Source organism: Festucalex cinctus, chromosome 1, assembly GCF_051991245.1.
Source record: "Festucalex cinctus isolate MCC-2025b chromosome 1, RoL_Fcin_1.0, whole genome shotgun sequence".
In the NCBI taxonomy this organism is placed as follows: Eukaryota; Metazoa; Chordata; class Actinopteri; order Syngnathiformes; family Syngnathidae; genus Festucalex; species Festucalex cinctus.
In genome coordinates, this window is record NC_135411.1 from 66866559 (window position 1) to 66891100 (window position 24542).

Consider the following 24542-nt stretch of genomic DNA (forward strand, 5'->3'; position numbering starts at 1 on the left):
GACAGAGGCAGACTCCACTGAACCCCGTGGCAGAGTCGTTCCAGCCACAACAACGTCTTCACCGCTGCAGAGAGGATGTGCCACTGCAGAGCGAAGAGGATTTGCCACTCCAGAGCGAAGAGGATTTGCCACTCCAGAGCGAAGAGGATGTGCCACGACAGAGCGAAGAGGATTTGCCACTCCAGAGCGAAGAGGACGTGCCCGCTCGTATCCAAGACAATGAACCTGATTTGGAAGTACTTGGAAGTGGTGAGCCTGAAGTTGTCGTGTTCGCTGGGGACAGAGGTAAGACTGACACTGTGAGACAGCTACCTCAAAGGCAGAGGCAAAGACCAAAGGTACTGAGTTATGACACATTGGGACAACCAACTTTGACTCAGAGAGACTCAAAACTAACAAAGACTTGAGTGTAATAGTTTTTGGAGACCGTGGGCAATAGAAGCATATTAAACCTGTAGTTGAATATGTAAGTTGGCAGAAATGTCAGGAGACATTTCATTTTGTGGAGGAGAGTGTGGCACTATGGTAAAAGTGAATACACAAACTGTTAGATTTACTCTTTATTACAAAATCAATAAAACGACATAATTGTTTTAAAAACCCAATGATAGCCCCCACCCTGACTGCCTGGTGGAAGGCATTAGAAATTACAAACTCCCAATTGGCGCCCTGTGGGCTCTCTCCCATTTGGCATAACCCCGACTTTCAACTTAATAATCAGTCGTTCCATTTAAGCTTATGAGAGCAGAAAGGAATTACACACCTTCATCATCTTTTCTCAGATAATAAGTTTATATCGTATACAAACTTGGTCCAGAAATATGAAATAAAAAATGGAAATTTCTTACATTATCTGCAAGTTAAAAATATGGTTAAGAAACAAATCCCAACACTTCAGGATACGCTCCAACTGCCTGTCTTAGCTAAAGATATTATAAAGCTTTCTCCAACAACAATAAAGAAAATATCAAAAATATATCAGTTATTTTTATACACAAATAAAACGTATTTACCGACTTTAAAATGGGAAAAAGACTTGTCTATAGTTCCGGAACCAGACTTTTGGACCCAAATCTGTGAAAATGTATTTAAAATGACCAAACAGACAAATTTGCAACTTATCCAATATAAGATACTTCATAGAACATATATTACACAATATATGATGAAAAAAATGGGACTCTCTGACTCCGACATTTGTCTCCAGTGCTCACAAAACACTGCCGATACTTATCTTCATGCTTTATGGTCATGTACTCCAGTGCTGCATTTCTGGACTAAAATCTTGGAAAAGCTCGCTGATATATTAAACTGTAGGCTTACTTTATCTCCAAGATTGTGTTTACTAGGTGACTTAACAATAACTGAGCTACCATGTAAACAATCCCAATCTATATTTATAGCCCTTACTATTGCTAAAAAAATAATCCTTGTCAATTGGAAAAATAAACAATCTCTCATTATCGACCACTGGTTAAACTTACTAATAAATTATATCTCAATGGAAAAAATCTCTGCCTTAAATAAAAATCAAGTATCAAGATTTAAACAAATATGGTCTATGTACATAGAATATTTTAATCTTAATTTGGCAACTTAATCCTGCCAAGATTCTGCCTGTTAACGAGAGCCACCACATCGTTACAACTTCTGTTTTCGCTGCTTCTGTATTTGGTATTTTGTATCTGATTGGTTTTATTTTTATATAGTCAGGAACCTAGTTGCTGCTAGTGGGCTCGAGCACACCACACTATACGATACTATACTCACTAACTCCTTAAGAGTTATTTCTAGTGGGCACTAAGCATCAACACTTGGTGTTACTGCATGCTAATTAGTCAATTTTCTCGACGCCGTCCCCCGTGGTCGGGCGGGGGTGGTTCTGCCCCCCCGTTGTCTGCTCGGTAGCGGTTGTTGTCTTGGCCGCTCCCTGGGCCCCCTGTGGGGTGCGGTGTTGGGGTGCTTTCCCTGGTGCCCGGGGCGGCGCCGTCCCGGCGCGGTCCGCTGCTCCGTGCCCGGCCGCGCGGTTCGGGGCGGGTGGGCCTCTGGTGTGCCCCGTGGCTCCCTCTCCCCTCCCCCTTCCTCCCCCCCGTCGCCTCTCCCTCCTCGCCTCCTCCCGCCCATCCTCCTCTGACTCCCGGTCCCTTTTCCCTTGTCGCCCCCCCCCCCCCCCCCCCCTCCTGCCCTGCAGCCGCCCTTTCGCCTTCTTGTCGTCTTCCCCCCGCTTCCCCCTCCCCCCTTCCCTGTCGGCCCCCCGCCCCCTCCCCCTCCCTCTCCCTGGGCCTGGGGCTCCCTCCCCGGCCCGGGCGTCGGGCTCCGGGGGCCGGGCGGGGGTTTGAGGCCTGCCCCACTCCGGGAGAACTCCTGGCGCCCCGGGCGGGCTCCGGAGGCCGGTCCTATTGTGGTGCCAGATGGGTGGGGTGGGGGGCGGGTGGGGGTGGGGGGTGCTGGGGGACGGGCGTGCCACCTACACCCGCCGGGTTGGGTGAGGCCCCGCTGGTCGCTCCTCTTACTCACTTCACTAGTTTTGCACTATACACTTTGTAAATATACACATAGGGCACACAACACATTTCTTGGTGGGGTGGGGAAGGGTGGAAACACCGTCTTCACCCTTCAACTCCCCTCCAATTTTAATGCACTTCATGTCCAAGGGGAGGGGTGAGTTGGGGCGGGGAGCCATCAGAGGGGATGGACTGCAGTGCCTGGCAGCGCTGTGGTCCCCCCCATCTGTGTCCCTGCCCCACCACTTTGTCCCTCCTTTTTTTGGGGGGGGGGGATGCGGGTGTGTCGGTGTAGGGGAAATTTTTTTCCCTCTGCTCCGACTCACCTGCTCCCAATTTTAATGCACCACACGCACACACTTGTATATACACTGGGTGGGGCCACATTCACGGTGTAAGGGTAGAGTTCGCCAGTCGGCGAGCTGGCGGACTCAGTAACAGGGTTAGGTGTCACTAGTACGCTGGCGTGACGACCGGGGCCTCTCCCCACCGGGCTCGGTGTTCTGGTGCTCCGCCTTTTCCCCTGGTGCTTCCTCCTCTGCTTCCCCCCTCCCGCCGCTGTGCTACTCTCGCACGGCTGGTCGTCGGGGGGGGGCGGCTTGTTTGGGGGGGTGGAGGTATGGGTGGGTGGGGGGTTGGGTGTTGGGGGTCGGGGTGTGTTCGGGGGTTTGGGTGGGGTGCGGGGGGGTCGTGGGGGGATGGGGGCTGGGGACCGGTGGGGCGCTGTGGGGGCCCGCTGGGCCTCGTTCTGCGGCCTTGGGCTCGGGGGTGTGGGCCGGGGCTGGGGCGGGGGTGTTCCGGGCGTCTGGGTCGGCTCGGGTGGCTTGGGGGTGGCCTTGGTGCTGCCGCGGCCTGGGGATTTCGGGGGGGGGGGGGGGGGGGGTGCTCGCTTTGCTGGACCGCGGTTGACGGCTTTCTTTCTTTGGTGGTGGTCCTTAGGCATGCCAGATCCGTCGCACCAGCATCTACTGAAACTCAACAGAAGTAGCCTCTCCCTCCCACAGCCCCTTGAATCAGTGGGTGCTGGTGTCTGTGGATCTCACTTTGCTTTATCTATCCTTCCCTCCTTCCTCTTTTTATTTTTTCCTCTGGTCACTTGAGATCTCAATTTATTGGAAGTTTGAGGCTTCTGGGGTTGGCATAAGACTCTGGTTTTGTAACCACGCAGGAGGGGTTTTGTTGGTGCTGGATTTCACTTTGATGGATTGGATGTACTGGCTTCTATGGATCTCACTCTGCCTTATCGATCCTTCCCTCCTTCCTCTCTTTAGTTTTTCCTCTGGTCTCTTGAGATCTCGCTAACTTTGCTGGAATTTAGAGGCTTCCGGGGTTGGCGTAAGACTTTGATTTTGTAATCATGGGGAAGGCAGGAAGTGTTTGGTCGGTGCTGGATTTCACTTTGATTTATCTTTCTTTTCTCTTTATTTTTTTTCTGACCTTTTCTCTGGTCTCCCGACCATTTAAACTTCACGACTCTGGCAAGATTCTGAAGTACCTGGTTAAGGCGAAGGGTAATGGGATATTTATAAGGCTTTAGGTGAATTAATGAGTATAAATTTATACGTATTTGCACGCACACGCACGCACGCGCACGCACGCACGGACGCAAACGCACGCACGCAAACGCACACACGCAAATGCACGCACGCAAACGCACACACGCAAACGCACGCACACACACACAAAAAAAAAAAAAAAAAAAAAAAAAAAAAAAGAAATAGTTGCCCCCCCATAATTTAATTGTATTTACATTTATGTTTAAAAGTCATTTTCTACTGAGACAACAACTGTTTAGTGTCTATTTGACATCAAAGTGCAATATAAGTTTTCGCCACCAGATGGTGCTTAGAAGCTTGCGTATCCGCAGTGTATGACTGATTGGCGTCGAGGAAGACGAGTCAGTAGAGGATGACGCATGACATGGTCGCGCACCGCGAACACTGTTTAACTGGTGTATTATTGTGCTTTGACAGGTAAGATATTTCCTAAGTAAAATGTAAATGATAGACAATGGTAGAAAATGATTATAAGTGTTTGAGAATGTCACATGTTGAGCTAGATTGCGGAGGTACATGTTTAGGAGCTTGTAGAAGTGAGCCACGTACGATGTATGCTTGTAATGGCGGACACAAAGTCCGACGCGAACGCTGAAATGAACACGATGTCCGCGTGTGTTGAAATGAGAGAAGTTATTGTAACTACTGCTCAGAAATGCGTATGATGTATGTGAAGAGTAACCGTAACCAATGTTAAGCGGTACATGTCTTGTAATGAGACACTAGTGTTACTTGTATGAGTGAGCTAAGCTAAGCTAATTGTAGTTATGCGAGAGTGTGCTAAGGACCACACGTGTTGATTTGTATTGGCGTGAATTCATTCATTAGCCAGTGATGGACGCCGTAACTGTCCACATTTTGTGTTTTGTATTAAGAGGAAATATATATATTGTTCTGTCAACAATAGAAAATATCGTTGGGCATTAATAGTTAAGTGAATAGTATAATAGTGAATTAGAACAGGGTTCAAAGCCACTGATGAATGTTATTTCAGTGTTTGTTTCAGAGTAAAATGCATATGGTAATTTCTTGAAAAAGAAACTGTTCTGTATGTGAATTTAACTGTGTAATGGTAGCTATATGATTGTCACATGCTGCATTAGAAGTGTTTTCAAGCTATGTCGAGGAAGACGAGTCAGTAGAGGATGACGCATGACATGGTCGCGCACCGCGAACACTGTTTAACTGGTGTATTATTGTGCTTTGACAGGATACAGTTGAGACAATAAAGAATGTAAATATGTTGCACGACAGATGACTTGGCCCATCATTCTCGTCTGTGTAACATATATATATATATATATTAAGGGTGTCACGATTTCGATTTTTTATCGAAATCGATCGAAATTACGTCACGATTTCGAGCATCGAAATAGAAGAGAGGACACACGATTCGATGCCCCCCCCCCGCGCCCGCCGCCACCGCCACCTCCCAGGAAAGCAAATGAGACGCAGCCATTCAGCTACTAGCTAACGGCACTTGTTAGCTGACTTCTCCTGCAGTCATGATGGCAAGCGCGGACAGACACAGCAATGGTGCTTCAAGCCGCTCCCGCTTCTCTCGTCACCAGTTTGGAAACATTTTGCGTTCCCGGTGAGTTATGTCGACAACGTTCACGTTGTCGATAAAAAGACCACAGTTGCAAGATATGCTATGTGCGCGTACTGTACTCGGCCACGGTGTTACGCCCGGCTCGTCAAGGGGAAGGGAAGTAACACAATAACAGAAAATATAGAGTAGATAAACACGGGTCGACTTTAACATCTGAGTAGTTTTAATTGAAATTTCAGGCAGGGGTTTGACAAGGGAGTGAAAGTGGAAGGTGAACAAATAATAACCGCATTTGACAGAACTGACAGAACGGAGGAGAAACAACAATAACCAATAGGGGTATAATACACGGATACACAATAGCGTCGCGCTGGCACAGTCGTCCAATCGGAGTGTCGCGCTGGCACAGTCGTCCAATCGGAGTGTCGCGCTGGCACAGTCCTCCAATCAGAGTGTCGCGCTGGCGCATTCAAACTGAAGTACCATTATACGGGCACCAGCCGACACAAACACACACATACATACTAGGGGAGCGGAGCCGGCGGCGGGCCCGAGCCGCCAGCCGTAACAACGGGAAACACGACAAACATGACGGGACATTTACGCAGGCATCACAAAGATTTAGATTTATCAAATTCAACTAGAAGTGGGAAAACAACGGTCCAACCAACTATTTCATCCTCATTTACAGTGAAACTTCCACACACTTCAGCTCGCGCGAAACGCCAGATCCATAGGTCTATTTATAGCAGCAGACCTGCAGCCTTGGAAAACGCTGGATTCAAACATTTAATTAGTGTACTTGAACCACGCTACAGTATGCCCAGCAACTGTAAATGTTGGGATATAGTTTGTTCAGGCTGTATTTGTTCCATGACTTTGGATACAATATATTTTTTGTTGTTGTTGCACATTGCACATTATTTTAAGAGGAACGCACAGCACACTGTTGTAACCAAAAACAGTCAATAGATGGCAGGCACCCACTGTGACTTTTTGTTTTTGTTTTTTTATTTTTTATTTTACACTTCAGTAAGAACAAGACGGTTAACTTTATATTGTAAATAAATTCTTTGAATTTGATCATTCCTGCCTAATGTCAATTATCATATATTACATAAATTTACACAAAAATAATATGGAAATTGCATCACCTATATGTAGCCGATCTTTTGAAATAAGATTTACTGTACAATGAATAGAACCAATGATCATAGACTAGCCTTAGCCTACAGAAGCATATGCCTCTGTGTTATAAAGTGGGGGAGCGGGGGAAAAAAAAAAAAAAAAAAAAATCGAAAAAAAAATCGAATCGTGACCCCAAAATCGAAATTTAAATCGAATCGTGGAGTTGGCGAATCGTGACACCCCTAATATATATATACACCTATACTTGTCATCAAAAATCCCTTTCCATTTTTTTGTCAACATGTTTAATTTGACAGGGATATTTTGTGCCTATGTCAGTGCCATTTGCATGTGTCAGGAATTCTGCCACTTGGAATTGGGCCGAACAGCTGCCCAAATAAGCGCCGACCTTTATGATTGCCCCTAAATCACTTGTAACTGCACAGACTCATGCAATTAAATATTATATGTTCAAAATGAAGGCCTTTCGACAACCTGCACATTTTATTTTTCACCCATTTGAAATGTTTGCTCAGGTTTATGGTTTCCTTCAAACTGGAAGTTAGGGACACTGACTCATTAAAGACATAATCCTCTCTGTGTACCACATTTTTATGATTACCCATTTTCTCATGTAAGACTGACCTCGGAGCCATTGCCTCCCTCCCTGCAGGTAAATTTATGTGTCTGCCTCCCCACTCCCTTCTCCATTCCAAGGAAATTACAGAATTCTCTCAGGTATAACTAATTTGCTGTCTGATTATATTGTATATACCTTTTGCCGCAATCAAATATAGCGGTTAAAAAGATGTGGAACTAATACTTCAGTCCGTCCCGTGAAATGACATTAACTCTTCATTGTGGAGGTGATGAGTCATTGTGTTGACCTAGGCTCAGTTTTCATAGTGTCTCACCCCGTTTTCACCGGATGCGGTTGCGGTGCGGTGCGTCTTGACTGCGTGCTCCGGACGGGTCAATTTTTTTGTCAATCCACACCGGCTCCGCACAGCTGCGGTCCGGCAGCTCCGTCGCCGCCCACTTCCCAACGTGTCTCGCGGGACCGCGCGCGCGCAATCATGTGGCATTTCACAACGACAAACATACAGAATGTCTGTGCTCAACAGAGAAGCAGAAAGAGAGGTGGACTTCTTTTGATTTAACCTTTTCTTCTTCTTCTGCTATGAGATTCCATGCAGCATCCTTTTTTTGGTTGTCCTTGTAAAGTATATTAATAACGAGAGTCGGGTCAGTGCGGGTCCACTCTTTATTTCTGTCTTCCCCGTCCGGCTGCCGCTCAGTACGGCAAGCGAGACGGGCACAACAAGCAATCGCGAACATCAAACTCACAATACATTACAGTCCTTATAAAAAGGATGTGCCGTGTCATATATTATTTTGTGGTTTTCCACCTCCAATATAAACCTCTCCTCGTCCATGTTCGCTGGTGTCTAAACCGTGAATGAGCACACGGCCCGGCGACGCCCACGTCACGTTTTGCTGAAAAACTTGCGAAATAGGAGCTGGCGAGTGTTTTATTCTAAAAGGTAACCGGAAATTTATTTTGAAACTGCCTCGGTCTTCCTGTCCCGCTCGATGTGTTTTGTGCTAGCTTGCCATTTGCCGGAGGCCTACCGCTGCGGCGTCCGGCAAAAATAGAAAATAGGTCTATCCTTGCGGAAGGCCTGCGGCACGCCGCAGGCCTTCCGCAGTCGACACGCAACGCACCCGCAAGCGGTGTAAACTGCACCATTCGAATGAATGGAATCTAATTGCTTGCGTCGCCGGACCGCACCGCAACCGCAACCGGTGAAAACCCGGGGTCACAGATGGACTGCCACGACTGTGCAACCTAATCTCTGCTTGGACCTCATGAATCCAATCCCAGAGGTGAAAAATCAGGCCTTTTCGTTCAACCTTGTGAGCATCATCAAACACCTGTGTACATAAACTTATAATGACTGCTGCCCCCTACAGTTCTTTACTTCCCTCGTCTGGTCGGTAGACCATCTTTTGAGATGGAAATCACGTCAGGCATGTAAGTTACAACCAAAAGGTCATTAAGTGGCAGGTTCCGCAGATGTCCTCTGCCACAGAGACGCTGCTGTGTCCTGTAAATGTGTTGCAGACAGCTTATGTGAAAGGAATATTAATGCATCCATTTATTTGCATCAGAAAGGAAAAAAAACATGAACAGCATCTTTATTTACTCTTAGTGAATTACTGTTACTCCTAGTACTCAGAAAAGAAACGTTATTCTAATTCTACAGACAACCATTAGAAGGAACATGTTCCTTTTTTTCCTTTTATTATTTTTTTGAACATATAAACAGATGAACTGCAGAGATAAAACAGAAAACAACAACAATCAAAGAGAAGAAAATCCCAATAAAATAATCATTCAATCAATCATAACTTACATGTTCAAAAGGGAGTAGGAAGAAGTTAAAAACTTATCTAGTCCTACCCCTTTTACTCAATATATTTAAACTTATTTCATTATTAATACAATTTTAATTTACTAATTATTAAAAAAACAAATAAAAAATAATAATAATAATAAATGATATATATAATCCAAGTTATATATATATATATACATACATACACACATATATACATATACATATATACATACATACATATACACACATATACACAAGTGCACTTAACATATTCACATTTACCAAAAACATATATACATAAATTTACTAAACATATACCATAATACCTATCTAGATCATTTACACATACTCACATGTACATTTTTCATATTCTGGTCTGACATAGATAATTTTTTTGAACTTTACTTTTAAACATTTTTTTAAACTCCAGCATTGAATCACAATTTTTCAGAGCAATTTCCAAATGATTCCACAGATCAACACCTTTTACAGATACACACCTTTGCTTAATATTTGTTCTTGTTTTGGGTTTTTTGTACACACTTGTACCCCTTATATCATAAGGACTGTGTCTAATTTCAAATAACTTCTGAGTACTGTGGCAGAGTAAATTGTTATAAACTTTATACATTATTTGTGCTATTTTAAAATCCACCAAGTCATAAAATTTCATTGCATTTAATTTAATAAATAGTGGATGTGTTGGTTCTGTATATTTTGATCCATTAATAATTCTTATAGCTTTCTTTTGCAATTTGAAAACGGTGTTAGTATTTGTTTTATATGCCATTCCCCATAATTCCACACAATAGGTCAAATATGGTAATAATAGTGAACTATATAATATATATAATGATTTCATGTTTAAAACATCCTTACTTTTATAGAGTATCCCTATGATTTTTGACATTTTCCTTTTAACAGTTTCTATGTGTGGCTTCCAACATAATTTATCATCGATAATAACTCCAAGGAATTTATTTTCATTCACCCTTTCTATTTCAATTGAATTCACCATAATTTTAACTTGATGAGTGATTTGTCTGGTGCCAAAAACTATGAACTTGGTTTTATTTAAATTCAATGATAATTTATTTACATCAAACCATTTTTTTATTATATTCAATTCATACTCCACAGTAGTCAGAAGCTGCTTCAGGTTTTCTCCTGAACAATAGAAAGTTGTATCATCAGCAAATAAGACACTTTTCAATATTTTTGAGACATAGCAAATATCATTTATGTACAGTATAAATAATTTAGGGCCAAGCACAGACCCTTGGGGAACTCCATGAGTGATCTTCATGTGTTCTGATTGTACATTATTAAACTGCACATACTGATATCTATTTTCCAAATAACTTTTCATCCACTTATAAGCTAAACCTCTTATTCCATATTTATTTAATTTATTCATTAATATAGAATGATCTATAGTATCAAAAGCTTTTTTTAAATCCATAAAAATCCCAACAGTAAATTTTTTATTATCTATTTCGGTAGATATTGCTTCTACAAGCTCCATGACTGCCATTGAGGTGGTCCGTTTTTCTCTAAACCCATATTGGGTTTCACTTAAGAGCTTATGTTTCTCAATAAAATTATCCAATCTATATGAAAATAATTTTTCTAGAATTTTTGAGAACTGTGGCAACAATGATATTGGTCTGTAGTTATTAAACGTGTGTCTTTCTCCACTTTTATGAACAGGAATGACTTTGGCTATCTTCATTTTTGATGGAAATATACCAGTTTTAAATGATAAATTACAAATATATGTAAAAGGTTGTACAATATATTTCATAATACTTTTAACTAATGTCATATCAATGTTAAGACAGTCAGTAGACTTTTTATTTTTTAATGTTTTCACAACATTTAATACTTCTATATCATTAACATCATTAAGAAACATTGTGGATGAATTATTTACAATGTTCTTATCTATTTCACGTTTGTTTCTTGGCTCTGGGATTTTGTTTGCCAAGTTACTGCCCACGTTAACTAGATATTCATTAAAATTATTAGCTATGTCAGAAATTTCATCAATTACCATATCGTTATCTTTTATAAAATATTGTGGAAAATTTGTTTTTTTAGAACTTTTTTTAATTACAAGATTTAGTGTTTTCCATATTTCTTGTGTATTGCTTTTATTCTGTTCTAATAATTCATGGTAATAATCTTTCTTTCTTATTCGAATAATATTTGCTAATTTATTTTTATAGATCTTGTACTTTGTTTCAGCTTCCACAGTTCTCAATTTAATAAATCTTTTATATAAATTATTTTTCTTTTTGCATACATTCTGTATTCCCTTCGTCATCCATGTCTTATTTGGACCTTTATACTTTCTTGTAATTTTAATTGATGGACAATGTTTATTATATAAAGAAATAATGGTTGACTGAAATTCACTATATGCAATATCAGGATCGTTATTTGAATAAACCTCAGACCAGTTGTGTTTCTCTAAATCCAACTTAAAGGCAGCCATGGAGCGTGTTGTTCTTACTCTAGTTTCAAATGTGTAAGTAGTCGGCTTCATTTTTTTATCAAAATAATCATAAAAATAATCATAAAAAATTGCAAAGATCGGGAGGTGATCACTTATATCGTTAATAAGGAGTCCACTTTCTATTTTAAGGTCAATTTTATTTGTGAATATATTATCAATTAGTGTAGCTGTATCGATTGTTATTCTACTAGGTTTTATAATAACAGGAAATAAACTATTACTATACATCATATTTATAAAATCAGTTGTCTTCTGATGTCCATTAGGATTTAATAAATCAATGTTAAAATCACCACACAATATTCGCAATTTTTTATCATTTGTATAACTAAGGATATCTGTTAACTTATCGTTAAATGTATCAAGACATGATCCTGGTGTCCTATATATACAACTTATAATTACGTTTGATATATTTTTTATGTGAACTTCAATAGTTACACATTCCATTACATTATCCACAGTAGTAGTTAGATGTTCAATTTTACTACATTTGAAAACCTTATCAACATATATTGCAACTCCTCCTCCCCTTCTGTTTTCCCTATTCATTGTAAACAATTCATATCCTTCCATTTCTATATCGCTTATTTTCTCATTATCAAGCCATGTCTCTGATATGGCTATAATTTGGAATTTATTTATTTTACTCAAGCATTTTTTAATTTCTGTAAAGTTTTTATATAGACTTCTACAATTAAAATGTATGATTGAGAATGCACGAAAATCCTTACTTACATTTACATTGAATTGCTCATCAGTGTGGTACTCGCAGGCAAGGTCATAGTTGTTACTACATCAAAATTTATCTGGGTCAATGCCATTTTCTGGATCAGATGTCTTATGTTCCGTATAATCAAATATTTGTAATTTTTTTGTGTTTGGGTATAGATTTTCCATTCTAGTATTTGTCAACTTTTCGTCATCAAGTGTACTGTGTCTTCCTTCATTTTATTGATGAGTTGTGTTGGTGCAAGTGTCTGGGTGTGCTTGTACGGGGATGAATTATAAGCTTGTCGTATTTTAGGTAGGCAATATCTCCTCTTTCCCGTGCTGCTTTCATTTCTGGTATAAGTTCTTTCCGTTTTTTTCGAACAATATCAGTAAAATCCTCATTTATGTATATGTTTGTGCCCTTAAGATGTTTTGTTTTTTGTAGAATTTTTATTTTATCTTTGTACTTTTCAAATTTAACTGTAATTGTCCTGGGTCTGGTCCTCCCAGTTTCCCGTTTGCCAGTCCGATACACACGCTCCAATTCTATCTTCTCCTGAAATTGTAATTTATCTCTGAATAGTTTCATTACTTTATCTTCAGTGTCAGTCCATGTTTCTCCTGGTGATTCTTCAATTCCATCAATAATCAGATTGTTTCTTTTACACTGTCCTTCTAAATATTCCATTTTCTCATTTAAAATGTTTAAACTGTCACATATTTTGTACATTTCAGTTTGCATGGTTTTACCGTTTTCAATGTGATTAATTTGAGTTGTTTTAAGATCATCCACCTCCTTTTGCGTATATTGCAATGTAATAGTCACGGCCTGAAAACATCTATATGATAAAATTCAGTTATACATATAGCGCCACCTAGTGGTAACAATAAATGTCATACTTTACGTTTTTAGCTACTGCGCTGAGCTCGTTGAAGGGATCCAGTTGAAAATTGGTCAGAAAAGCCTTAAGATGTTGATCATGCCCCACACCGAATATTGTAACTTTTCGCCAAAGGGCGTGGCCGCTATGGTGCCGCAAAGTCTAAAGATTTTTCGTGACAATAAAAGCTGCATTAACTTGACCGAGATGATCCTATCTTCTCAAAATTTCACACATTTGATGAGAGTCCAGCCCTTAAGACATCTACGTACTTATATTTCATCTTACTGATAGCGCCACCTACTGGCAATTTTTTTTCTTACGATTTTTCTTCAATGTTTTTCTCCAACCCCATTAACTGCACCTACCTCATATTTGCTCAGATGAAGGTTTCGGTCTTCATGATGTCACAATACGAAGTTTGTGAGTTTTCGCGAATCGCTGTGGGCGTGGCTAAGCGCTGTTCGCCAAGAAAACAACACCAATTTTGAGGGCCTAAACTGGCACAAAAACTCCTGAAACTTGGCACACACATCTGGCCTGGTAAAATGAGCAATATTTTATTGTTGATTGTGCTATTTTTACAAAAATGACTCAATAGCGCCCCCTCGAAATTTTTAACGAAGCAGCCCCGGTTGTACGTTTAAGCAAGAACGACGAATATTTTTAGGTGTATGAGGGAGCCCAAGACCTACAAAAAACTCTCTTGTACCCATATGCTAAAATGAACAGGAAGTGAGCTACGAATTTTTGAATGTCCCATTTTTGACGATTTTTGCACATTCACAGGGGGCAGACTTTTGCCCACTTCTCCTACACGTTTCATCCGACTGAGTTAAGACTTGGCCTGGACCATGTCAAGACCTGAGCCAACGACAGGGGGAAAAATTTGGACTTTTCAAAATACTATATGATGAGGGCGGGGCATCAAAATTTGTGTTTCGCAATGTAAAAGGATATGCTTGATAACTCCCCGGGACATGCTCCAAAAAATCCCAAACTTGACATGTATGTTTATCGTCAAGGCCTGAAGTTATCTCTATGACAACATTCAGTTATATATGCAGCGCCACCTAGCCCTTGAGGCATGAAAAAAAAAATACCCCACATACGGTATTTTGTACAAAAAATGTACATGGACTCCCCTTAACTTCTTGTAGTTCTCTGGTGATATTGTCAATGCGTGCATTAGTTGAATCCAGTATTATTTTAACAAATCCTTTAAATTGTTCCTGTTGTTGATTTAGGAGTGTATTGAAAAGTTCGTTTTGTTGTTGTAGCATTTTGTTTACCTGTGTGAGCGTTAAGTAGTCCTCCTCCGGTTTTGAGTCCTGTTTCTGTTTTGGTGGCATGTTGTTGTCCGAAGTATCCTGAGATTGAGGGGTCCCCCTCCTTCTCTTCCCCCTCGCCGTACTGCAGTCAACGTGTAAATGGCGAAAAACAACGATGCAGGCAAGCCCGTTGAACAAAACAGGCAAGCCCGCCAAGCAGCAGCAACCGAGAGACGATCAGGCAAGTCCGGTGCGCAACGACGACGGCGGAATTGGGCAGGCCCGGCGTCGAGTAGCTGCGGCGGTCGATTCACCAGGCAAGCCCCGGTGCGTAGCGACGATGGCAGAGCTGGTCAGGCGCCGCGTCGAGAAGCATCGACCGTCAATACAGCCGACGAACCCGGCAGGCAGCTGCAACCAGAGACCCCGGCCCGCCGAACAGCAGCGACGGCGAAACAGGCTGGCGACAGCAGAACTGGTGGAACAGGCCCCCGAGCAGCGGCAACGGTTGTTCCGGCACGCAAGCCCGGCCAGCAGTCCCGACGGCGGAACCAGAAGCTCCGGCCCGCCGAACGGCCGCGACGGTGGGACAGGCAAACAAGCACAGTGAGCACGGTGATGGCAGAACTCTGGCGTGTTAAAGGATTTAAAAACGTCGTAAATCAAACGTTGTGAATTAAAACTTACAGACACGGGCCCCGTAACAGGGCCCGGTGATGTAGTTTATCTCCATATAATTAATGTCGAGCAGCAAGGCAGCAGCGTCACTTCACCAGCGGTGTTGTTCTTTAAAGTCAAAGCTACATTTTTTAAAACATGTAATAATTCTATACTTTCTTGAGTTTTTACTGTATAGATTTAATATAATTTTATGGCATTTTGTGGGCGGTAGTCGAGTGGTTAGCACGTCCACTTCCCAGTTCTGAGGTCTCCGGTTCGAGTCCAGGCTCGGACCTTCCTGGGTGGAGTTTTCATGTTCTCCTCGTGCCCGCGTGGGTCTTCTCCGGGTACTCCGGTCTCCTCCCACATTCCAAAGACATGCATGGCAGGTTAATTGGGCGCTCCGAATTGTCCCTAGGTGTGCGTGTGAGTGTGGTGGTTGTTCGTCTCTGTGTGGCCTGCGATTGGCTGGCAACCAGTCCAGGGTGTCCCCCGCCTACTGCCCAGAGCCAGCTGAGATAGGCGCCGGCAGCCCCCGCGACCCTTGTGAGGAATAAGCGGTCAAGAAAATGGATGGATGGATGGCATTTTGTATCCCAGTCACCTGCATGATAACTTCCCACTGGTGGCCAAAGAACAGTAAATCTGACTGTGGCCTTTTATGACCCTCTAAACTGTGGGGCAACCCCACAAGAAGCTCATACCTGAGAGTCGAGACTATAAATTTTTCGTCTTATGTCACGTGTCAACTCTCCAGCCTTCTGGACTTTGTGTGATTTAGCTAACAATAGAAGATTAAGAAAAGATTTTCTGAACATTTTACATTTTTATTTGAATATTCTAAATTGTCCTTTGGTGTGAATGTGGCTGAATGTTTTTTTTTTTTTTTTACTTTACAGTATCTGCAATTGGCAAGAGACCAGTCAGGATGTACTCCACCTCTCATCCAAAGTCCACTGGGATAGGCTCCAGCTTACCCATGACCTTATTGCAGTAAGCAGTACAGAAAATGGAAGCATGAATATTTATGGTACTCATTCAGCAGAATAACAGAATAACTCCCAAGAGCCTAGTACCAAATAAATGACATAACATCAGGGATGGGCATTTGATTACATTTTCGTGATTGATTCACTCTGTGGAAAAATAATGATCAGTTGTTGTTGTTTTTAAATAACTTCAATGGGATGGGCTGGCAACCAGTCCAGGGTGTCCCCCGCCTACTGCCCAGAGCCAGCTGAGATAGGCGCCAGCACCCCCCCGCAACACTTGTGAGGAATAAGCGATCAAGAAAATGGATGGATGGGTGGGATGGGAGAATATCTCTTTGATTGTTCTGAACTTCTATTCAAAAGTACAGGTATAGTTAATTCAGTCTTGAAGTGTGTGCCACATAATCCACAGTATTGACACAGTTTTTATTATCCTCATTATACCATAATCAATTAATTCAACGTAGTGTAGTATAGTATAGTATAGTATAGTATAGTATAGTATAGCATAGCATAGTAGTATAGTATAGTATAGTATTTACAGTATATAGTACTATGTTGCTTTCAACAGTTTGTGTTTGACTGTACGTCTAAGTAGTCAATAGCAGTATGTGCCTCCCTCTGCTGGTTCATACGTTGTATAAATTTATATGCTTGAATGCGCTTGCAAACTATAATTGAAGAAGCCTCACAATAGCAAAATTGACGGGTATTATTTCTTTAGGTTTAAATAATTTCTTATTTTTATCATATAGTATTACTGTTTCATCAACAAAGGGCCAGGCTAATTTTGTGTTTGGCCTGGCCATTTGTTGATGAGTTACTATAAATAAAATTTTAAAAAAATAAAATAAAAATTAAAATAAAAAAACAAGTGAATGTAAAAATATGTTAAAGTTGTTTGTTTTAATAATAGAACACTTAATATGCAATGCATTTTGTTTGATTATTTATGATTGTAATTTACTGATATTTTGTATTTTATGTTGAATGGTTTATTTTAACAAAGACATCATGATATATCTATTTTATAAGTGTATTAGTCATAATTAATTGGATTATAATTAGTGCTGTAAAAGTTAAAGCCTTAAATAATTAATTAATCACAAAAAAATTATCGCATTACTGTAATCATGTAATAATGCAGAATAAATCACCCTAATTTTGACCGCAGATGATCCTTTAGCTGACAGCGGATGGTTAAGTTAAAGGTAGCACAGTTTGTGTTTGAGCAATAAACATAAGTGCATGCATTAAAGCATTTAATAAATGTTTGCGCATGACATTCAGTATGGAGGACCAAAAGTGCCAACATTAAATAAATAAATATACCATTAAATAATTAAATAAAAGTGTCATTAATTAAATAAATGTGTCATTAATTAATTAAATGTGTCATTAATTAAATTCACTATGATTATTTATTTATTTAGTTATTTATTTATTCATTTATTTATCTATTTAATTATTTCATGGTCACTGTGTTGCGGTGTTTCATGAATTTATTTTATCTGTTAAACTAGCCCATCAGACTTAGTGGGCGGGTCCTAACACCTGATTGGTCAATCTGCTCACCAAGTCAAGGCAAATCCATTTCAGAATAGTCAATTGATACAAAGTGAGTAGCTAGTAAACACAATTGATAGGCTGGGTGGCGCTTTTCACCTAAATAGGTGCGTTTCCATTAGACATTAGATTTACGCTTTCATTAGGTGCTTTTTGAGACGTGCTGAAATGGAAGTTCTTCGCAAAATTTTAATGGAAACACTTTTTTTTCCGCATTTCCTACTAGTCATGTGACTCCGCCGGGTCACGGAGAAAAGGAAGTACAAGATCAGTGGCTCAGCGAGAAGCCACAATGGTGGCCAGTCCGCCACTTTCTAAAATGCTCTATTGAACAACTGCTGCAAGTCCAACAACAAACATCACCAAAGCGATCAAAACATTGAAAAAAACAAAAACACAAAACTAAAGTTGCATTTATGTATGTAAAACGTTACTAACAATAGTAGCATATTTAAATTCAGCTCAACTTTATTTTGAGAACACTTTAAAAAAAAAATCGCTGCAATGAAAACTGCTGTAGCCAACATGGAATAAAAATCAATCATACGAAAACAATTAAAACATTAAATTAACAACATACAAACAGTAAACTCTATCACATCCAAAGCAATGTCCACACTCGTGTGGACCTAAAAGCCAGCAGATGTCGCTGTTTGACTTGCTGCCCGCGCCACTGCTGTTTCCAGGCATCATAAACAAGACTTCTTAAATCTCCCTGCATCTATCTATAACATGTTTCTAATAGAATTTGAGATGTATTTAAAATCCCTTAAATGTATCAAGTCTGAAACACGCAAACAATTTATTCTCGTGACGTTGCATGATATGACCGTCTACATGTACTGTGAGATCTTGCGAGAGTTGAGGCGGGACATTACGAGAACTACGCCTCAGAAGCAAATTACTCTTCAATGAAAACGCCTACAAGGCAAAATTGTACTTTATCGAAATAAAAGAAATATTGCTTTTATTTTAATGTTGGTTTTGCACAACAACAAGCCTCGATCACTCTATATCAGCAAAAAATTCATCACCGTATCCGCCATGTTGACAACCACTTCAGGCCGAAACAGAAGCTTAGACAAGATTTGAGTGAATCAGGCCTCAGCCCCGCCCACTAACTTTGACGGGCGAGCTTGACAGATAAAATAAATTCACGAAACACCGCAAAACAGCGACCATGAAATAATTAAATTGAGAAATAAATGACTAAATAAATAAATAAATAATATATAAAAATATAAATAATTAAATAATCACACGGAATTTAATTAATTAATGACACATTTAATTAATTAATGGCACTTTTATTTAATTATTTAATGGTGTATTTATTTATTTAATGTTGGCACTTTTGGTCCTCCATAATTCAGAATATTTGTTCATGTCAAACTATCGGGGTATTTTTTCCCCCGCATTTTAAATTATGCAATAATGCAATATAATAACTGATTAGAAAAAGAGAAGGACGAGTGTGTGCAGTAGATAAAAAATTTTGAAGACGTCCTCATAACATTAAATTTCGAAAAAATTAACACATAACAGGTGTTCTTTAAACATGGCGGGCAAAAAATGTTGATTAAAAAAGCCTTTTTAATTAAGCGATTAATCAAAATTCCAAGATGCGATTAATCTGAATTAAAAAATTTAATCTTTGACAGCTCTAATTATAATATATATTTTAAAATACATGTTGGATGTAGCTTGGCTGCGGGCCAGAGAGAATATTACAAGGCCGCTTCTGTCAAAATTTGATGGATGACATTCTTAATTAGATTAGGGGGGTCATGTATGGGTCATGACCCCTCCCTAATGAAGATTAATGACCCTTTAATGACTTCCAGATGTCATATAATGAGGGTTAATGACCCTTAATGACTTCCTGATGTCATTTAATGAGGGTTAATGACCCTTAATGACTTCCTGATGTCATTTAATGAAGATTAATGACCCCTAATGACTTCCTGATGTCATTTAATGAAGATTAATGACCCTTAATGACTTCCTGATGTCATTTAATGAAGATGAATGACCCTTTAATGACTTCCAGATGTCATATAATGAGGGTTAATGACCTTTAATGACTTCCAGATGTCATTTAATGAGGGGTAATGACCTTTAATGACTTCCGGATGTCGTTTAATGAGGATGAATGACCTTTAATGACTTCCGGATGTCGTATAATGAAGATGAATGACCTTTAATGACTTCCGGATGTCGTTTAATGAAGATGAATGACCTTTAATGACTTCCAGGTGTTATATAATGAAGATTAATGACCCTTAATGACTTCCTGATGTCATTTAATGAAGATTAATGACCCCTTAATGAAGATGGATGATGTGTAGGTGGTGTTCCTACCTGTTTTTGCAGATATCATGGCTGACCCGGGTTCAAATGCTAATTGTTTGGTTAACTTCCGGATCCGGTGCACGCCCCCCTAGATTGAGTGAATAATTAATAATAATGAGATTGAATGACGTGATCGGAGGGAGTAGTTTAGTATGGGTAAAACCGCCGGGGGGAAAAGTACTAGCCATTTCTATTATGGTGAAGGGGGAAAAGTATGCGCAAACACGGCTCAAAGATTGTATTTTAGAGGTTGTAAAACAAGAAGTATAAGGTAAGGTTAAACTGTGATACGCTGGTTGGTATTATGAAACTAAAAAACATGAAGTTATACATTATATGTAAAAATGTTGTAAGAGTCGTTCGTGACTGCTGGGGTTGAATCTGAAAATAAACGGATAAAACTATATAATTTCCCCTTACTGATATAGTTACTATCTGACATTTTTGTTCAATATTTCTGTGAGTAGGGGGAAGCATATGCAGTCAAAGATTCATGGGGAGGTCAAATGTATGTCTGTGCTTGTGTGTGCGTACGCGCATGTATGGCTGCATGGGGGTCAAAGAAGTGTGAGGACAGACGGGCGGCTGAAGAAGTGTGAGGTTAGACGGTGGCTATAATGTTGTTAGTTTGAAAAGACAACGCTTCCTAAAATATATTACAAAAATATGCATCTACTTAGATCTGATTCTATTTATAATGATAATTTTATGTAGAAATTGGTGAAAAGCCATCATCAGCGATAGTCTCATTACCCCTGCGAGGACAGGGGTTGCTGGTCATAAAATTAAATTAGGCTGAAGAAGAACGGATACGCAGCTAATTGCGAGGGGCAATTTTTGGTCTGAGAAAGGCGATTGTTCAATATTCCTGTGAGTAGGGGGAAGCAGAGGCAGTCAAAGATTCACGGGGAGGTCAAATGTATGTCTGAGGGGCCTGTGTATGCGTGTGTGCGTTTGCATGAGAGCTGAACAGTGTAAGATTAAACGGTAACTGTAATGTTGGTTTTCAAGAAGACATTTCCAAAACTGCTTCTTTAAAAAAACATCTACACAGATATCCATTTATGATAGTTTTATGCAGCAACCGATAGTTGAAACATCCTAGCTAACATTTTCTCAAGGATTTGAAAAGTGGTGACAAGTGAAAACTAATTAAGCTTACCTATAGGCGTAACGGTGTGTGGCTTTGAGTCCATCACATACATGCTCTGCATAGAGCATATATGCGTAGCAGCGAGGTATGCGTAGCAGAAAGGGGAGATGTCCCTACACTCGTGAGAATTTTCTGAGGCTTGTTGGAGACACTAGGACTCTGTCACAGTTTGAGTGTGTGTGTTTCAATGACCATAATTGTTGGGGGGCTGGTGGATATGAGCGAGGGGGTTGGTTAGACGTCTGCCAGCGTGCTCTCCTTGGGATATTTTCTCAAATACTAAAACCCAAATGCCAGTCCTCTGAACCGAATGACCAGTTGTCTAAACACATTGAATAAATGTAACCCCTCATTTTCCAATGCCATAAAAACATTTTACATTAAGACACAATTCACAAATTGCTCTCATGCGATACAAAATGTTTACCACAAGTCAACAATATTTGAACACAACGGACTTAACTGGCGTTCACACAACAACTCAAAAATTGAATACACTTGTTGCTAATGATGTGACCACACCTATAAACTCAAGTTCAGAGTGTACAGTTTGCTGGAGAGTCCAAACAAGCGCAATGGATAGAGGCAGAGCCAGAGGAAGAGGAATTAGAGGAGGGAGAGGAGCAGGTCGAGCAATGCAAAAATTATAAAATAGTAACATGGAATGGTAAGGGTATTCGTAAACACGAAAATAAAAATAATAATTTAACCATCTTATTACAGTCTTTCTCAATTGCTAATACACATTTCTTGAAACCTGTACCCATTTTCTCAAAACCTTAAACACAAACACAAAAATTCAAACAATTTTCACAAAAGCCGTGACTTTTCACTTCAAAACCTATTATCCGGTATTCAAATCCGAACAATATATTCAGATCATACACACAGTAAGTCAAAATATATTCACCATGAGAACATTTGTTAGACACGACATAAAATAATCTAACACAGAGCATCCAGGGTAGGTAGTCAACAGAGGTTTATTTTACATGCATGAACAAACATAGTTTTTGGCACTAGACAAATTACTAACCAAGTTAAAATTATGGTGAATTCAAATGAAATAGAAAGGGTGTATGAAAATAAATTCCTTGGAGTAGTTATTGATGATAAATTATGTTGGAAGCCACATGTAGAAAATGTTAAAAGGAAAATGTCAAAAATCATCGGGATACTCTATAAAACTAAGGATGTCCTGAACATGAACTCATTATATATATTATATAGTTCATTATTATTACCATATTTGACCTATTGTGTGGAAATCTGGGGGACTGCATATAAAACAAACACTAACTCTGTTTTCAATTTGCAAAAAAGAGCCATAAGGATTATTAATCGTTCAAAATATACAGAATCAACACATCCATTATTTATCAAATTAAATACAATGACATTTTATGACTTGGTTGAGTTTAAAATAGCACAAATAATGTACAAAGTATATAACAATCTACTCTGCTATATTACTCAGACATTGTTTGAAATTAGACACAGTCCTTATGATATAAGGGGTACAAGTGTGTACAAAAAACCCAAAACAAGAACAAATATTAAGCAAAGGTGTGTTTCTGTAAAAGGTGTTAATTTGTGGAATAATCTGGGAATTGACTTGAAAAGATGTGACTCACTTGTTGAGTTAAAAAAAAAAATGTTTAAATGCAAAGTTAAAAAAAATTACTTTTGTCAAATAAGAGCATGAAAATTGTATATAATGAGTATGAGTATATGATTTATAAATGTATTATGGTATATGTTTAGGAATTTCATGTATATATGTTGCTGGATAATGCACGCATCATTTTATTTTTAAAAATATTAACCTAGTATTGTATCAATAATGAAATAAGTTTAAATGTATAATGTATGAGGGGTAGGACTAAATAAGTTAACTTCTTCCTACTCCCTTTTGAACATGTAAACTATGATGAGTTTGTTTTTTCTTTTCTTCTTTTCTTTTTTAACTTTTGTTTCTCTGCTGTTTGTTTTTATGTTCAATAATTCAATCAAAAAACGTGATAGAGTCAAAATGGGTACTTTTAACAAAAAAAACATGCATTAGTCTTAGGGCAAAATAATTTAGGAATAGTGTGAAATGTGTTTAAGTTTTATCCAAAAAGAGTGGATGAGTTTTGAGAATTGGGTCTAAGCCTGAACCGTGTGTAAGGTTTGGTCAAAAAAGTGTTTCATTCCAGAAATTAGTCTCGGAAACTGAGAATTTGCTTCATCGAACGGGGTTTGGTGTTTTAGCAACTGATAAAAACTGTTAAGTTAAAAGCGGACATGACAATACAATAACCACACATAACAAAATCAGAACAACCCTATCTCAATTGTAAATAATACATTCAAATATTCACACCAACTTCTAGGCCGTGGGGTGAACCCCCAAAAAGTGCCTAGAAAATGAGTTTCGCTCCACTGTCTGGGCACTACTTGTTCAATGCATTTTTTGATAGATAATACCCTTCTGAACTTTGGTTTAAAAGTTCACCCAATGTTTTCCTGCCCCAATTTTGTTACAAGCCAGAAATGCATATATAGGTAAATAACAAAAAACGAAAATCTTGTGCTACAGTTTTTGGTTGTAAAACGTCTTACATTAAATTTGGCAACAGAAAATCATTCCCAGATGTTATAAATACATGTACCTAACATCAGAAACAAGTATTGGTGGTTTGGTGCAATCATGTGAATTTAGATAATTAAATATATTAAATTTGTGCCAAAAAAACAAAAAACGCTTCAACTAGAAGTGAAACCAGCACACAGATGTTACATTTAGCTATGTTTATGTTTCATATATGAAAACAATTCACAACCTATTACGTAATGAAAGGTACACAAGAAGCAGCATACATCGGCCAAAAATACTACCATGCACCACAAACCTGGAACAAGGCAAAATGGACTAGATGGAAATAGATGCATTCAGAGCCCAGATTATTATAACATATAGAATATTTATTAAAGTATCAGATTGTGTCATCACAGCATGTCATTTATACCCCCCGTCCCCTACCCAAAAAATATTAATAAAAAAATAATAATAATAATAAAATAAAAATCTAATGTGCATTCACAATAAAACCTTTGGAACTTCATTGGAACAGCTCTCTTTTATTTTTTTGGCAGACCAATTTAACAAAGGTCTGTGTTGTGGAAAAATGGAATACAGACATTTTGATTTTTGCTTGAAAAGTGTTAAAATGGAGAGTTAACATCTTGATAATGAAACAAACAAAATGGCAGATTTTACATAGATTTTACAGCCCTGCACTGTAAAGTGT